General features: G+C 37.5%; 1 protein-coding gene across 1 annotated transcript in view; it reads right to left on the reverse strand.

Moving 5' to 3' along the window:
• Nucleotides 1-19676, reverse strand: part of NETO1 (neuropilin and tolloid like 1) — a 120951-nt gene that overhangs the window by 92337 nt on the left and 8938 nt on the right. The gene's annotated exons all lie outside the window — the stretch shown is intronic.

The following is a 19676-nucleotide window of genomic DNA, read 5'->3' on the forward strand; positions in this document are numbered from 1 at the left end:
GGTTAAAGACCAAGGAGAAGAAGTTTGTACCTTTAGCTGGTGATATTTGTGGTTAACTCTAGGCTTTAGATGAATACATTGTGAGTGGCAGGTATTTACATAATGGTTCTCACTCAGAGGGCATAGTTTTGTGAGCACTTTGGACTCCTTCCTGACCAATTCTCTTTGATAATCTTAAGATGAGTCTTGTGACACCTCTAGGTTTCATCTTCCTGATATGCCACCTGGATGGGCAGATTCTTTCAAGATGGTTTAACTTATGCATTACTGTTAAACCAAGAGGTGGTAGTACAGGCTTGACTTAGTGCTTTCTGCACACTTCTACTGCCATCCCAGGCTCCTCCACCCAGACTCCAGCCTGTGAAACTTTTCTAGTGAGAAGTGGGCATCATTCCCTTTCTTTGTATGCTTCTAAACGCTAAGGCATGAACTCTCTTGCTGCATTGTTCCAGTGCATCTTGGTGCTACTGGTTCTCTTAGAGAATCCCTAGCCAGGATGAATCCCTAGTCAAATGCTTTGACTCTAAGACTTCGTAAATTTCAGTTTTTCCATTTAATAAAGGCTGCTGGAAAGTTAAAAGTAAAATTTGAAGCACAAACTCATTCACTTAAATTTTATCCAAAAGTGGTCTTTAGAATTTTAGGAAGTCGTTTTTTATTTTTTATTTTTTCCTATTTATCTCAACTGTAAAGTTTTCATTAAAATTTTGAAGCAACAGGGAAAATTAAATTCTGCTATACCCATAATAATTATTCATCTTTCAGGATTGTTTTAGAAGCTAAAAGAGATAAAGCATAAATGATCTAAAAATATTTTGCCTGTTGTATTATTTTCCTACTGTACCACTAAGCATTCATAAGCACATGACCTTTAGTAAATCTAAATTGTCGCTTAATGTCAAAAGAAAGTCACTAAAATAAATGATCTATTCTTTTTTTTATCCCAGGGCTGTTGTTAAGAACTGGGTATCATGGAGAAATTCTACTGAGTATGAAATGAAGAATCTGAATCCCAGTATGAGTAAAAAGAAACAATGCACAATTTAAAGTTATAAAGAGTGGGTTTGGATATTAGTTGTATCAATGTGCATAAGCAACTTAACTACTCCAAAATTTGAATGATTCATCTACAAAACAGGAACACAGGAAAAACGATACAATTTTGTTTTGAAAAATCAAGGAATAAATGTTCCTAAAAGCAGTTTTAATGGAACAGTGAATGATTCTATAATCTTAAAATACTGAAGCTGCAACACTCTTGGATGACAGAAAGTTCTATGCACCTCTTTGATAAACAGAGGTCTAAGTGGCTAAAGGACTCCTAAGGTCACAGGAACAAGTTCTTGATCCAGGGCCTGTCAGTACATGAGTTTTGAAGGTGAGATAACTTTCTCTTATTTCAGTAAAACTCCTCGTTTGCCTCTAAAATGCCTATTTCTTTTAACTCTTGTCACATGAAAGGTGCGGACACCCTCCCTAAGGCATAGAGTGTAGAGTAATATCTACATGAAAGGAACAGAAAAATGGGAAGAGGCAAACTTTTCCTGTGATCCAAATTTTCAAGCATGTTTAAGACATAAGTTGTTTGTCTTAAATTTAACCACAGCCCTTTGTATTTACCATAATTATATTTTCTGTTTGTCTGCTGCTCCTGGAGAACAGAGGCAGACTTTGTATCCATTGCTTCCAGTGCCTAATATACAGTAGGTACTCAATGAAGATCCAGTGAATGAATGCATGCACTATAGGAGCTAAAGAACACTGTGATGATGTCGGTCAGTTGCTTCTGCCTCTCTGTAGCTTGTGTTATAGTCTAGAAGTATATTCTCCACAGTTAATTCCTTCGAAACCAGTACAGTTTTCACTCTTTGCAAATCCTCATTTAAAATGCAGATTGCCCTAGCTGGAGTGAATAAAAGTCCTCATTATGTAAAATTCCTCATCAGTAAGGATTGGTTGACAGGGACATTCTCCAGTGAGGACACTAGCTCAGAATAATATCTGCATGATTGAGACACCAGATAAGATTCTGAGGTGAGAACTGAGGATAAGGAAAGCCTGGCAGACAAGTGAGAAAGTGCAGAAATGGAAGCTTCCCACGGGCTCACCACAATTCCTCCTCTCCATTTGCTACATGCGGGCAGTTATGTGACCTACATCAGAAGCCATCATCCACATTATCAGAGCACTAATTAAAGGCAAACAAACACTGCAACAAACAAATCGCTGACTGCCAGTCAAGTATCTCACATTTCAAGGACCATCCTTCCAACGATATGAGCGACAGGAGAGCAATTACTGAGGATGATTTATAAAGATCTTAAAAAGCCTGTTAGTAGCCTAGAGAAATTTTCCACAAAATATGCATTATATAACCCAACAGGAAATTTGAATTTGCTCCAACAGGAAATTCAGAGATTAAAAAAAAAAAAAAAAGAACTTCTTGGAAATTGTATTCTTAGACTTAACCAACCATTCAGATAAAAGATTGTGGCTGAAGTTTAAAGTAAGGTGAAGTAGGGTAAATTCCCTAGTGAGACCAGTCAGTATTTGTTTTAGGGATTCAGGTAGAGTGACCGACATTAGAAATGATCACAATAGTAAAGTAAAGAAAATCTTAGTACACACTAAGCAGAACAGGTGAATGGCAAGGATCAAATAGTTAAAAGTAAGGCTGTCAACTACCGTTTGCAGAGTGCCACTAACCCATGTAGTCTTGGGCGCTCTACTATGTAATTTTCAAAAGAGGGAGTTCTTTCTTTGCCCCTATTAGCAGTATAAGCCTGAAGAACAACAGGTGTTTATTTAACTGCCAGGTTTCTGTTTTGGTGATAGCTCTTCTTCCAGCTATTGTTTTGGTCTTCAGGGGAATGGAGAGGAGGAAGCTGAAGTCAGGCTGATGGCCAGACTGTGTTTAAAAAATATATATAGGAAATGTGTTTTTTGGTATTTGAAGTAATTACCTAACCCAGGTTCTTGAGAAACTTGAGCAAAATTTGCATTGGATCAATGACTTTGCTATTATATCTGTGTTTTCTGAGATGGCAGGATGAAATGGCTTTTGAGACCAGTCTATCAACAGGTCCACAGTGAGAGAAGAAGCTGCATGGGATCCTTTAGAACAGGTTACACTTACAGAATCTTCTTTAATCCTTGAGAAACTGGATCAAGCAGTATAACAAGCAATTGGCAGATGAGAAATCAAGCTCAGAAAGGCCATTTTGGCCAGGTGCAGCGGCTCATGTCTGCAACCCCAGCGCTGCAACCCCAGCTGAGGCAGGTGGATCACCTGAGGTCAGGAATTTGAGACCAGCCTGGCCAATATGGTGAAACCCCCATTCTCTACTAAAAATGCAATAATCAGCTGGGTGTATTGGTGGGCACCTGTAGTCCCAGCTACTCAGGAGGCTGAGGCAATAGAATTGCTTGAGCCCTGAAGGCGGAGGTTGCAGTGAGCTGAGATTGTGCCACTGCACTCCAGCCTGGGTAACAGAGTGAGACTCTATCTCAAAAAAAAAAAAAAAGTCACCTTATTCTCCCTGATGGAGCATGCCCGAAATGGCCCAATCACCGGTAAAATCCATCTTACTTTCCAAATCTGCTTTCCTTTATCTGCTGTGTTTGTTTTACTGTGTCACATGCTCTGCCACCTGCCAGCAACAACTACACCAGGAGCTTGTGCCACTTTGAAATTCATAGTCAAGGAAATGTGACTAAGAAAAAAGACATTTAGCTCTTTCTGAAATTTAATGACTAGGTAAAGCTGAATGATGCTATTTTTCCACTTAGTAAAACAAACAAGTAAAATGTATACAGAAGTTTCCTGAGAGGGAGGGAAGATATCTGCACCATATTTGCAGCTTTTCTGTCAGTTTAATATTATTTTAAAATGAATTGTTTTAAGGTACACAAAAATGCAGAGTAGTGCCTGTGTGGGGAAATGTTCAAAATAAAGAAGGCTGAAGTCATTTATTACCTCAGTATTTGACACTGTTATTCATTTTTTTCCACTAGTTGACAACATATGGATTGAGAGAATTATTTGCCTACCATAAATATTATATATTATATGTATACATATATGTGACAACAAAGAATATTATTGTAATGAGTTTCGAATAAACTCGTGGAATATAATTTATAAGCACTGTTATTGCTAATATTATTATTTTTGATGGCTAATATGGTGATGGTGATGATGATGATAATGATGATGATGCCACCAATGATGAAGTCAATAATACCATAATTAAGGTTTTTTAAATCCAGGGGGAAATTTTGACTTAAATCATGATATAGGGACAATTATTAATGTTGTATCAAAGATGTTAAGAGCATAAAGCAAAGATAAATTTTAGAATCACTGAGAACAACTGAAATTCCCCCAATAAAATCACAAAGATTGAACAAATTGGTGTCTTTGAGAAGTTAAGCCTGAAGCCAATAGGCATTTACTTGTGGACAATGGGATAGCTCAATGCGTGAAAATATGCACTTCTGTGTTCAAATCTCAGCTTTGCTAGAGAGATGAATCTGGGTCCATCATCTAAACATTTCAAGTCTTTTAATCCCAAATAAGGATGGCAACAATACCTCATAGGTATGCTGTAAAATAAAACGAAACAATGCATACCAAGTGCTCTGAACAATACTTGGCATATAATAAGATCTCAATAATTCATTATTTTTATTAAGATGAATTTCTTATAATGGCATTTTTAGAAAGCAAAAATCACTGCCTAATTATACCATTATTTCATTTGAATTAATTTTGAGTGCCTAATTTATCACATACTATTCTGCTGGACAATTTTATGGGTAAATTTGGGAGAGGGTGTTTTAATCTAATAAAGAAAACCAAACATTTTTTATCAGAAAGAAGTTATTTTTGTAAATATGTAGGATATATGTATCAAAAATACTTTCCAAAATATTTTACCCGTTCTTATGCCAATCATTTAAATTGTAGTCAATGGTCATTAATATTGCTAACTTTACAGTGCTATGGCTTACAATTGCAATTAGTGTAAATCCTAACAGAATCAAACAACAGATAAAGGAGTAAAGCAAATATTGTCTAAATGACAAGGAAATAATGAATAAAAAAAAGTGACTCTTTTTTCTACCACCCTCCTTTTTAACACCTGAACCAAATATATTTCCACAAATCTTGCAGGATATCTGAAATCATCCTGATAATACAGATACTATGATATTTTCAAAAGTAGGTAGAAATAAATGAGGCCATTCCTAAAAGGAAGCATGACAAAGTTATAAAGGGAAAAAAATGAACTACTAATCCAAATATTACTGTAAGATTTGGTCATTTCAAATGCAGTGTAGCTCATGTGTACCCTTGTGCCTTTCCAACACAGACCAAGAAATCTCCTTTTTTGGTAACCAGCCTCGGGAAAGTAGTTACTGCCATAATTTAGAGAGAGAGAAAAAAAAAAAGTCCCTCCGTAGGAGAAGGTTGCAAGCATGGGACAAAGGAAAAACTCTTCCCTTACGTTAAAATATAAAACGTACTTTTAGGGTCAGTCTACCCATCCCCCCCAAAAAAACTGATGCCAATTGCTAACTTGCTAAGATTGTTTGTAAGATAAGAGGCTAGGACTGAATAAAATGTAAAATTCCAAAATACACGACATTGTGTTCTAATTTGCTTAGATAAGAGTATTAGCTTGAACTCACATAATGTTCTATTTTAATATGTGGATATCTTATTAGTTGGAGTTTTGTACTTAGTTCTCCAATAAGCTCCCCTCTCCACCTTCCCTGGCCACTGTTCTCTGTTTCAGTTCTAAATATCTGACATGCTCACAAAGGTATCTCATTGTTCCGTCTCTTGAAACATCTTTAAAAGTGAACAGAACATTTTTCATTCTTTTATTTTTCCTGCAAAATATATGACATTAACCAATCACCAAATTACTAAGAACAGCAGCCACAGTCATTTCTACTTCTCTTCCTCAACACACAGACTTAATCTCACTAAATTTTATTGATAGCAAGTTTCTTTTTTCACGACATTGTCACAGACACTACTGTTAACACTACTTCTAACAATTTCTTACTTGCATCATTTTTAATTGTATTATAATCGTCTTATTTTCTCTGTTCCTTTATGGTCTCTCTACTCAATTCATCATCCACATGCTGATAAATCGCACTCTTACAATAGAGGCCTCAAACATCACTATTCAATTTAAAACATTAATATACTTCCCACACTTTCTAAAATTATGTTTGAATCACTGGCATGATTTCCAGAGTTGCTCATAATCTGAATCAGACTTCAGTCTTACCTTAACCTCCTCTCTTTTCAAAGTTACACACCTACTTTTCAAATGGTCTTGACTACCAGATATGCATCAACAGATTTTTTCGTATCGGGCATCTCTCTCATTCTACATGTTTTATTTCATTTTATTCATTTATTCATTCATTGACTCATTTAGGTAGTCATTCAGGTAAATTTCATTAAGCATCAGTTGTGGCTAAACACTGATGAAATTGAAAGATGTAAACTGAAGTTGTTGAGTTTTAATTGTTTGTTTTTTGTTTTCAGGAAGCTTGGTGTCCACACAGAGGAAGAATGTTTGGTTGCAGCACATTTCACAAGGGTGTGATGGAGCTGCAGCTACATGAGCACGCCACACACCTCATCCATCCTGAGGACACGGTGAGGGCTCTGTGGGAAGCACCACTGAAGTGCAGGTCTTATATGACATCCAGTGTTGCCTGCTTCTCCTCCAGGTGCACCCCACATTACACACATGCCATGGCGCTCACCAAACTGTGTATAAACACACTGTAAACTCAAGAGCAGATGCTGCATCTCAACCATTCTAACATCTCAACATTTCGTGTATGGTAATAATTTAATGACCAATTATGGGTCAACAACTTGTTGTTGAATGAATCTATGAAACGATGAAGCAGAGGCTTCAATGTGATCTCATGTGACCACCTGTGAAGTAATATCAGTAGCCTGACTGTATCGTTAGGTAGCAAAATCCATAATGCTCTCTGTCAAGTGCTGATCCCACGAGAAATCTGGAGCTCTGAGAGATTAAGTCAATTGCTGCTTCTCAAAGTCATAGCCAGAAAGTGACTGAGCCAGAATTCCGCCTCAGACAACCTAACAGTGCAGTCATTGTTTAACTACGTTTCATGAAACTATTGTTTATTTAACATATACAATACAGAAAAATAAATGGTACATGATACCGACATTTAATATTATATGAAACTAAAAATATAAGTTTATACAAATATGAAAAACTGAAGACCTACACAAATAGACCACAACAATGATTTGGCATCTGGCCAATATGTCTCAAAACAGCAGAGCATCATGTAACATATTTTAATGGCAAAACTCAAAATAAATTCTTTTTAGTGAAGTGTGTATAGTGAAGTATGGCCCCAAAGGATTAGTAATATTTTTCCCTTCTAGGGAACTATAGGTTACAGTGAAAATAACTTAAAACCATTGAGAAACTGTTCTAGAACAAGGTATAAAAGAATATTTCATCCAAACCGTACACTAAATGTGGGATACTGCAAATAACAGAGCAAATCACATTTTTATAACCATTTTTATCTTAAATTAAGAGTTGGCCCGTATGGCGTATTACTTTGCAGTCTAGAAGAGAATATATACATTGTTGTTAGAATAGAAAGCTATTTCCGATTCAAGCTAGAGACTGAAAAGTCTAGCACAATGAACATGAATGTCAGTGCCAGCATGTTTAACAGGAAACTAAATACCTCGTTTATTCATATAATCACTACATTGTCCCTTATGCTGAAGGCTCATAAATAGTTCAGATCGAAATTGTATCTGGACTTTTTTCCAGAAAATGTGAGAGCAAACCAAAAATAGAAAGATTGGGGCTGATTGGGTCAAAAGATACAACGTTGATTAAGAGCCAAGAAAAGGAGCAAGCAGGAGACCATAGGACAGCCACAGCCTAGGAGCTGTCAATAAAAGAGATGCGGCTGGGCACCGTGGCTCACACCTGTCATCCCAGCACTTTGGGAGGCTAAGCTGGGTGGATCACAAGGTCAGGAGTTCAAGACCAGCCCGGCTAATATGGCGAAACCCCGTCTCTACTAAAAAAAAATACAAAAATTAGCTGGGAGTGGTGGTGTGCTCCTGTAGTCCCAGCTACTGGGGAGGCTGAGGCAGGAGAATCGTTTGAACCAGGGAGGAGGAGGTTGCAGTGAGCCGAGATCACGCCACTGCACTCCAGCCTGGGCAACAGAATGAGATTTCATCTCAAAAAAAAAAGAAAAAAATGCATAGCCCCTGCTTATGTAAGTGAAAGAAAGAATAAAATGGACAAAATTGAAATAATGTCAAAGGTAAAACACTTCTAAACAGAAAATAAGCATATTTGTATTATTTTTAATAATCTTTTTTAATTAAAATTGAGATGCAAATATTACTTGACGATAATTATTAGGAGAAGGTCATTTGCACATGCAAAAAAGCTAGAAATAATTTTTCCACCAGTTAACCTATTATTTACAACAGCAGATCTCTGAAAGGCCAGTTCATTTTATGCCCATGGAAATCCTCTCTGTTTCAGATCTTACTTATCATTGCCATGGCAACCCTCATCTGTGCCTTCCTATTTCATCAGGATAGCCACTGAGCATTCCACAAATTCTACTTTGTTTGCCCGCCAAATCTGCCAAAGGAAGTACGCATTCCTTTCAGACTGCATGGGAAAGCAAAACCGAGGTCGGAGAATGTTTTAAGGTGGCACTGATTTTTGTATCACCCCTGTAAAAGTGCATTTCTCTCCGAATTACTTACAGAAAACTCTTGGGGCTTTGAAGTGCAAATTTCTGAAGAAAATTTCCCAGGGAATAGAACGGTCTTCTGATTTTGGGTATGATGAATAGAAAATAGAAGAGAAGTGACATATTTATGACTAACATATACTCCTGCTTTAAAAAAGTCAACTATAGTTCTTTCGTGGGCATATGCCCTGCTGATTGTGAACAGTCATACTTTATTGTAATCACTCTGTGATTCTTGGGGTAGTAGAGTGGAAGCGAGGTGTCTGAAAGTAGCTGGAAAGGGAAAATGCCATGAAGACACACTGAAGCAGAATTTCCAGCTAGTCAGCAGAGCTGTGGAATGGTGGGACGCTAGCCAGCTGAGCAAGTGAGAACAGACAGCATAGCTCTTTTGAAGCAAAGGCATCAGGCAAATATGCCATGAAGAGGCAGAGCCTTAAAGAGTGCCAGGTTCTACAAATAGCTATTATTGCCACAAACAAAAATGCCACTGTCCCATGCACATCTTTGAGAAGGATTGCAAGTTATTCTGTTGGGGTTGTAGCCATATTTATGCATACAAATGGCATTCATATAAAATCAAATGATATAAAAAGATATACACATACAGTTATCTAGATACAGATTTTTGATTTAAGTGTAGGAAAGTCCAGAGGGGAGAATGGCGTATCCAGGATTTGGTGTATTTGGAACCAAGGTAATTTCAAAGTTCGGAATGGTAGACCCAAATTATTATGTTCTCCATCCATCCCACCAGTAAAACCTTACGTTGTTTATTTACATTCTGTATCACTCCTCAAATTTTACTATATGTTTAAGAATTTTACTTGCATGCTGTAATTATTTTTATTTTGCTTCTGTAATGAACTCCGGAAATGTAATGGCTTTAAACCCTACAAATTTATTATCATGTAGTGCTGGAGATAAGAAGGCTGAAATCTATCTCACTGAAGTAAAATCACAGTTTTAGCAGAGCTGTGTTCCCTGTGTTCCTTACCAAGGCCCTAGGGGAGAATGCTTCCATTGCCTTTTTCAGCAGCAAGAGACTTGCCACATTCCATGGCTAATGGGCTCTTCCATATTCAAAACCAACCAACGGAGATCATTTGAGTCTTTCTCACACTGTGCGTTCTGGCACTGACACTCCTGATTCCCTGTTCCACATTGAAGGCTGCCTATATTTAACCACGCCCTCCCAGAAAAGCCAGGATAATGTCCCTATCATCAAGTCAACTTGATGGCAACATTAATTTCCTTTTGCCGTGTAACATAACATATTCAGAGGCTCCAGACTTAAAATGCAGACACCATTATGGGCCGTTTTTCTTCCTACCAATCCTAAATCTGGCCACCAAGATTCATATCAACCCTACAGATGAAATACATTAACCCATGTTGCCCAAAAGTCTCAACAGCATCAACTCAAAGCCCAAATTTCATCAGCTCAAAAGACCCACATCACATCATCTACATCATCAAAATCAGGTATGAGTGAGGCTCTGGGCGTGATCCACTCTGAGACACAATTTCTCTCCATCATTGAACCACAAAATTCAAGAAATACGTTACTTGATCCAAAAACACAATGGTGGGGCAGGCAAACGGTAACATCTACAGACATTCCTGCTCAAAATAAGAAAAAGTAAAATTTAAAAAAGAAAGAAAGAAATTCACCAGTTCCAGGCAGTTTTGAAATACAGTTGCCAAGTTCCAGTTGATTTCAAGGGCTGAGATTATACTCTGCCATTTGAGCTCTACCTTCGGGGCTTAACTCTCCACCCTGTGGACTTGAGGTTCTGCCTTCTGAGTCAGCCTACTGACACAGTAGCGCACCTGCAGCTGAGTAGTTACGTCAGCATGTTTCTTGCTTGTAGGCATTTGAAAGTTCTGATACCCTTTTTCCATTTCAATCTTTATCTGTCTCCTTCAGGTCAAGATGGCAATGTTTATGCTGATGTAACATTCTCAAGAACCATGTGTGTCTCCTGTGTATGTCCTCAGATTCACTCCATTAGCCAAAGATTTTCTTCATAGAATTTTTTTTCTAGATAATCTCATCCTATTTTTGGCTTCTGCTGAAATGACTGACTGAAGAGCTTCATGAGTCACACTCCTAATCATTTCAAAAAGCCTTTTGTGAGACTGAATTCTCTGATCTTTTGATCTTTCGATCTTTCGAGGGGATCAGCAAAAAGTTGTCCAGCTCAGTTTTTTCTCTAGGGCAGGCTTTTCCAATCTCATCCAAGGAGGGCTTAGATTTTAATTGACAATAAATTCCTTAAAGTTAAATATCCAAGTTAATTGCATAAATGTTCTGCTTTTTTAGTTATCCATATATCTCAAGGATATAATTCTACTAAGCTTTCTGATTCATCATAACAGATATACCCTTTCCATCGGTTTCCAAACACATATCTCATTTTCTGTTGAGCTATCGTTATCAGCACCTATAAACTTCATACTTCCACAAATAGTCTGTTTATGAAGATTTAGGTATTCTTTAAGACATGCATGTTTTCTCTACCATGCTTCTCACTTCCTTCTGTGTCCTTGTGCCAGAGTCAGTAACATTCATATTTCTACTAACAGTAACTTTAAGGTAATATAGACGTTTTTCTAACATGCTTCTCAAAATTCTTCCAGCTTTTGTCAACTGCCCAATTCCAAAACTATTTCCAAATTTGAAGGTTTTTATTTATTTATTTTACAGCAGCACTTCACTTTTAGGAAATAAAATCAGTATTTGTTTCTTATTTGTTGCTTTAACAATTACCACAACTTAGAACCTTAATAAACAACAGGAATTTATCTCCGGTTCTGATGTCAGAAATCTGAATGGGTCTCACTGGCCTAAACATCAAGGCGTTTGCAGGGCTGTGTTCCTTTTCATGGAGACTCTAGGGGAAAAGTCATGCCTAACCTTTTCCGTTCTAGAAGCTGTGCTGCCCCTTCATCCATCTTGAAAGCCCACAGTAGCAGCTGGAGTCTTTCTTACATCACATCACCCGATCCTGACCCTACTGCCTCCTCGTTCCACAATGAGAAAGCCTTGTCTCTTTCTCAGTGTGGAACCCAGTGACCTGGGTCCTCCCAGATAATCCAAGATAATCTCCCTCTATTAAAGTCACCTTATTAGCATTATTAATACAATTTTCCACCTTCACGTCTCTTTGCCATAGAACTTGACGTATTCAAAGATTCCAGAAATTAGGACATAGACATCTTGCGGGGAGGGTACATTATCTGTCTACTGTATATGACTTCTAGTTTTTAACAGACTATGAACTCGTTGTATGAAAGCTAGGGTCTTGTAGATACTATATTTCTACAGTGTTAGCACAGTGGATCCACAAACAGTTGTTAAATAAGTGTAAGTGGCTAATATCACCTAGTAGAAAACAAGGTCTTCTGCGCATTCACGTTAAGAATGTTAACATGAGTTATACTTAAGTAGTTGTAATGGCATACAAACCATAAAATATAATAGGAAAAATATTTTGGTCAAGACAAAGAACACTATGGGTTGTTTATAATTCCTTGGTTTAGTTTTCAAATAATTAAATAAATATATGCCTCAAATTGTCTGCAAAATGTTATGAAAGTGTTTAGGAGAACAGACTTCTCAATGTTTTCTTAGGAAAAATATACAGGGCATTAGGAATTTGAAAAGCATGTTTCTTGAATACATAATAATGAAAAGCATGTTTCTTGAATACATAATAGAGTTAAATGTTAGAGATTTCAGAAGATTTTACCAAGAAGCCCAGTAACTAAAGACATTGAGTCACATGAGAGTTCAAACTGGAGACTCAGTATATCAATTATTTCTTTGTTTTGTTTTTGTCAGGTTTCTTGAGTTTTTCTCTTGTCAAATGATACGATTTATCTTTAGGGAAATGTAGTGAAGGGTGTGGGTGCTGGTCATTTGATGATGGGATTCGACATAGAGGTAATCTTACGACTGACCCAGGCAAGGCCTCTACCAGTGCATCAAACAACTTTTTGTAGATTGGTCAACAGTCCCGCTTCTGGACGGAGCCCTGCTCTGGGGAATCTGAATGTTCATGGGACGAGCTCATTTCTCTGCCTCAACTAAATGTCTTTCCTGTGTACTTCTGGGATCAGCAGCCCCGAATAGAGGGATGGGATGGGAGGTGAGTGAAAGGAACTGGCATCACGGGAAAAAGCCAAAGAGAACTGGGTGTTAGGGAGCACGAAAATTCGTGGGAGATCTAGGAGAAATAAACTAAAGTTTTCCCCTTAAGTATTTACCATGTGAGCCACAAGTTTCAACTAATGAGAGCATGGTACACACAGAAGACTATGTCAGTAATAATAGGTATTTGAGAAGAAAAGGAAATGAATCACGTACTTCAGACTCAGATGGGTTGAGAAGGCAGAATTTTACAATAGAGGTAGAAGGAGAGATGAAAAACCACTGTTTCTTTGGACATTGCGAGTGGAAAAACATTTCAAATGACATGGAAAAGGTGAAGTTTAAATTCATACACTAATGAATGGTGAAACGCGGGTGACATAGTATTATCCCTTAATTAAATTTCTTAATATAACTGTACTAAAATTACTTGCAATATGTGATTTAATTAAAGTTATAATCTCAACACTTTGTAGAAGGTGTATCAGCACCATGCTTATATAACTGATACACAAGCAATAAGTTAATATTTATAGAGTACATGAATCCAGGCTACACATTTTCTCTAGCCCTCCGGTTTCTTGCTTTCTAAGTAGAAAGGTTGAAGGAAATAAACTACAAGGTCTTTTTTAATCTAAGGAAAACATGTATCAATAATGGAAATCTATCTGGGACCCCATGTGTTCCAATCTCAGAGGTACCCTATTTAAAACATAGTCCCATGATTAGCCAACAAATAAATATAAACACACTTAAGCACTCTTCTCCACCTCTCCAGGAAACAAGATGAGGAAGGCACTTTTGTTTGTTTGTTTCTTTCTTTCTTTCTGAGACGGAGTCTCGCTCTGTTGCCCAGGCTGGAGTGCAGTGGCACGATCTTGGCCTACTGCAACCTCCACCTCCCAGGTTCAAGCAATTCTCCTGCTTCAGGCTCCTGAGTAGTTGGGACTACAGGCACATGCCACCACGACCAGCTAATTTTTTGTTTGGTAGAGACAGGGTTTTACTGTGTTAGCCAGGATGGTCTCCACCTCCTGAGCTAACGATCTGCCCGCTTCAACCTCCCAAAGTGCCGGGATTATAGGCGTGAGCCACCGCGCAGGCCGGAAGACACTCTTTCTCTATGGGAAACTTCTTAAAAATCTTCCTTTTCCTTTGCCACTGCTTTCAATATTCTCTGCACAGATGGGAGCTAATCCTGGAAATTCTCTCTCCCACTCTCAGCTTTTCTCCTGAACACCCACCTAGACCAAACAAGATTTCTGTCTCTCTCTTCATTCCTCATCCTTCCTCCTGAGCCCACTATTATACAGATAAGATCAGCCAAGTCATGGGCTGTCTGAAAAAGTGAGAGATGGAGGAATCACCTTCGCATGAATATCTTGATTATTCAAAAATATCAATACATTGATAATTTTCTTTTTCTTTTCTTTTTTTCTTTTTCTTTTTTTTTTTTTTGAGACAGGGTCTTGCTCTATTGCACAGGCTGGAGTGCAGTGGCATGATCTCAGCTCACTGCAACCTCTACCTCCTGGACACAAGTGATTCTCCTACCTCAGTCTCCACAGTAGCTGGGATTACAGGCACCTGCCACCACACCTAGCTAATTTTTTTTGTATTTTTAGTAGAGACGGGGTTTCACCATGTTGGCCAGGTTGGTCTCGAACTCCTGACCTAAGGTGATCCACAGGCCTCAGCCTCCCAAAGTGCTTGGATTACAAGCATCAGCCACCGCACCTTGCCACACATTGGTAATTTTCTCAGTGCTGTGATTCTCAAGTTTTTAAATTCATTTCTTGAAAAACATGCCTCAAGAATAAATGTGATTGTGCTCCTTATCTTTTCCATTTAAGAGCCTCTGCTAGGACAGAAATGAGAATATTTTGTGTCAGCAGTGTAAATATAACATTTAGGTTGGTGCAAAAGTAACTGCAGTTTTGCCATTAAAGGTAAAGGTAATGGCAAATCCACAAGTACTTTTGCACCAAGTCATAGTTAAAAAGACAATACATACTGACTTAAATGTTTTCAATCTTTTATTTTTATGTGGAAAAAAAAAATCAAACTTCTCTTAGCCGGGTTTGGTGGCTCACGTCTGTAATCCTAGCATTTGGGAGGCTGGGTTGGGCGGATCACTTGAGGCCAGGAGTTCAAGACTAGTCTGGCCAACATGGTGAAATCCCATCTCCACCAAAAATACAAAAATCAGCCAGATGTGGAGGCGCATGCCTTGAATCCCAGCTACTCGGGAGACTGAGGCACAGAGAATCACTTAAACCCGGAGGCAGAGGTTGTAATGAGCCAAGATCACACCACTGCATGCTAGCCTGAGCAACAGAGCGAGATGTCTCAAAAAATAAAAAGTCTTCTTTTAATCTTAGCCTCTAAAACTTTCTATTTTTTCATATTTTTGTGCAAAATTCAAATGAAATTTGAGTTGTTGAATAAATAATACACAGATTTTTTTTTCTTTCTTACCAGAGCACTTATCAGAACTCTGATTATCTAGCTAAGAAAATTTAGAAACTTTCCAAATGGTTAACACACATATATTCACATTTCTGATCCAAAGAGGAAAACCACTGCACCAAACATTTCAAATAACATTAAATCCATGACAATATTTTAATAATATATTTCATTCAATATGCATAGAAATCCTTTTAAAACACTACTGCAGTGCAGTGTATTTCTCCCTTTGCCTTTGAAGTCCATCAAGCCTGCAGCTTGAGAGGTGGCTAGGAGTTGCACAGAAAGTCCCTAGAACACTTTGAGCTCCCCAGATGAAAGGTGCTACTTAAGTACAAAGTATCGTAATAATTTCAATACATTTAATACCTACACTTACTTCAATGTCAATGCCCAACTCAACCCTCATCTATTTGGTACTTTGAGGTCTATTCCTTAATTTCAGTTTCTCCAGTGGGATGTGTGTAACTCTGTTCCTTAAAACTAGTACAGGAAAACTATCATCGAAAAAAGAAAAGTCCATAAGCATCTCATTCTATGTCTATCAAGGACAGAACATCTCCCCACTAGGAGGTAAACTATAAGACCAACAAAAGATACCTGTCATTAAAGAGACTGGAAGGGCTACCTTCTCCAGGAGCAGAGCATCTGAATGGCAGCGCCTGGGTCATGCCAGTGGAAGGAGGACTACAGTAGATACGGTTACATTTTCTTCCTTATATTTTCAAGTGCAAAGAAAATTTAGGTAAGAAGGCAGCTGGCTCCAGGGAAGTGTTATATTCTGCTCAAAAGGCATTCTTAGTTTGAGTAAAAAAGTATATGAAATATGGAAAATGGTATTCCCCCTTCTAAAAATTCATTAAGAATTACCAAGTCTTTTCTATTTTTTTCTTTTCTGATGTTAAATAATTTATTTATACAAGTAATACCAAAATATCTTATTCTTTTAAAATTAAAGCATTATCAATAACGTTGAGTCAATTTTTACTCCACCTTGGCCTCTAAAATCCTCCTCATTCCCCTCTTCCCGCTACCCCTTATCTGAGGTAACTGTTATTGTTTCAAACTGCTTGTTACACAGCATATTTTCTAGTCATTTGACTTTATATAACAAACTTGATTTAAAACTTGTTTAAAGACTCTTTTTAAGTGAGAAAACAATATAATTCTATTACAACAAACACTTTTGACATGTCTTCTATTTTTTATTAAATTGTTTGAGTTATCAAATATTCCGTGGTGTAACTTTTAACATTCTGCGTGATTCTACACTTACTTCTCTTTCTGAACTGGGATAGCATACTGCAGAGGAGAGGCTCAGTACACAGAAGGAAGAGCTCTTCAGGGCATCATCCACGAGGTGCTCGCAAGGCTCTGCGCCCCCTGGCCCTTCTACAAGCCTCACTCTTGTCCTTTGCAGACTCCATTATTTGACCAGCTGATTTCTCCTTGACTATTGCTCAAGCTCACAATCCTTCTTATGCATGCTAGACTAGAATCCTAGGTGATTCATCGCTGCACTGTGGACCTGGGTAATGACACAGTCTCTAAAAATAACAGTCAGCAAACCAAAAAGTGAGGATTCATCAAAATGTGCCAGGAGAAAGACAAGGGCCTCCTTTAAGCCCATTTCTATGGTATTCTTTCTTGCTCTGCCTCCCTATCCTCCACATCCATACAAGACCTCCAGTTGGGTTGTTCCCATGTACAAATGGGAATTTAGAAGCACAGCTACTATGAACAGCAAGAGCTTCGGACTGAAAGGCTATTATTTTAAGTTCAGTAGAAAAGAAAGTCATAGACTCAGATAAAAGGAAATGGAAAAAGAATTGGAGATAAAAGCCTACACAAATTAGTTTGCCAGTCAGGCAAGATGGAACCAGGAGACTGGACACTGGAACCCATGGCAGTGTGGAGGCTAAACCACCACTGGAAGAAACAATCTGTGTTAGGAAGATGAATTATCAAACATTTGGTTCAATATTTATTAAATATGCATGCTATACATCTAAACTTCAATATCTGGATTCCATACTACTATGCAATGTTTTGATTACAACCTGCCCACCCAGGTGTGTTTGCTTGCAGGAAGAAATGGGTTGTGTAATTCTCAGAATTCTTAATGAAAATGTATATGTGTATTTAGTATGCATATGTATGTATAAATATTATGTATATATGTATATTCATTCCTGTTAGCTTGGCAAATGTGATTCATTTCTAAGAGATGGGTACACTCTCAATGTGTTTATATAAAGTTTCTGAGACTGTGAGATTATATCTAGATTCCAGGTTGTGATAAATTCATTAAAGTGATAGAGACCACCAGGCCTTTCTGCTGCTATTACTGCCTTGACATTTTCTATGACTGACACTGGAAATAACTAGAACCCCCACTTGGAAGTCTGGGCTCATTTAAAGTCACTACATTTCATCAACTGAAAAAAGTGACATAGTATAGGTAGGAATTTTGTGCACCCACCTAAAAACTTCAGGGAATTGTTTTTAAGTCTGAGACACCTGTTTTCCCAATAACGTATACCAAGCATGCTTTGTTTTTAAAGAGCCCATGATCAAACTAATAAAAACAACAGCTTTCGATAGTTGAGATCTTATAAGCACTCAAAAAATTCATAAATATGCATTTGGTAATTGTCTTTCAAACAATTCTATGAGTTACTTGGTATTATTTTCATTTTATAGTTAAAAATATTGAGAGCGAGAATATAAAGGACTATGTTCAAAGTTGACATGATGCAAAGAAAAGAAAAGCCAGAACTGAAGTCAGATCTGATTTCAAAGTCAGTGCTCCTCACAGCTGTCCTGGAGACCATCATCTCTCTATCTAAGATGACTTGGCAGGCGGAATTTCATCTCCAGTGTCAGTCCACTGCGGAGCCCTGGCAATTCTCGCAATGCTTTATAACATAAATCATTAAGCTGACTTGAGAAATTCTTCCGCCTTCAATTTCCCCAGGTCACCAGTTGAATGACACCACTAAATAAAAATTCAGCCAAAATGACAACTACAGCCTGCCTGCCTTCAGATTCACTAAATGCTATCTAAATTATTACTAATCCCTTCCCGCTTCCTATTTCAATAAGTAATTGGCTTCCTTAATACTGCCTCTTTCTAGAAGAGGGTTAGTTACGTCACTCAGGCAGTGGCCTTGGGTCACACAATGTCAATTTTTGCTGTCATGTAAGCTTTCCAAGTCTGCTTTTTATGGTCCCAGCTTTCCTTCAAATTCCAAATGTAGGTTTCCCCAGAAGTTTTGCTCTAGTTGATCTGAGTAAAAACAGAAGGCTCAGCCCATCCTTAACCTGTCCTACTTCATGGAAAAATCTCCAAGAGCTCCATTCTGATTCAGTTGTTCACAGCAATGAAATCTCATTCTACAAATGCAGTATGGTGGCTCTAAAGAAACAAAAAGCAAAGAACAAAACACAGGGAACAAAAAGGCTTTAAAACCTAGAAGAACAGATTGAGTGCCACCATTTATGTCATCTCAAATAGAGCCAGAAACATGGATAGCATCGCTTATGTTGATAAAGCATGACAGTTGACACTACATTCTGCATGAAACCACAGTTTTAAGTCCAAGACATTATTTTCATGATCACCAAATCCAAAATGAAAATACAACTTACGAAACCTATACCACGCCATATGTCACTGTCTCTAGGTACAGGTTATATTCAAAATGATCAGTTAAGAAAAAAATACCTACCTTTCCATTTACAACTCTAGCACTAATAATCTGACAAACAAATTAAGCTAACATTTGTACCTTTTAGGAATACTTCAAATTAGTTCGATTTTACCCATGAAATACCCATGATTTCTGGGAGTAATCCATTATCAGCAAAGCATAGTTAAAACCACAATCCTTTAGTGACACTATTAAAAACATTCCTAATGCTTAAAGCTGATATATACGCCACAGTTAATACTTGATTTAACATACACCATAATGTCATAATGAAAGTCATCATTAAACTTATATTAATAATTTTTAAAATTTTAGTTTTTTAACTGAGTATCAAAGCCCTATTTAGGTGTTACTTCTTTAACATGGAATACAAACTTCAACAAACTTTACATATATTTCAAATTATCCTATTGCCTAACTTAAATAAAACAATACATACAAAATGAAAAAACATTAAATAAAAAATGGGCTTTATGTAGTTTGAATCATTTTTTCCATTTAAATTAATGCATGTAGTGCTC

The sequence above is a fragment of the Theropithecus gelada genome, chromosome 18, assembly GCF_003255815.1.
Source record: "Theropithecus gelada isolate Dixy chromosome 18, Tgel_1.0, whole genome shotgun sequence".
NCBI classification, from domain to species: domain Eukaryota; kingdom Metazoa; phylum Chordata; class Mammalia; order Primates; family Cercopithecidae; genus Theropithecus; species Theropithecus gelada.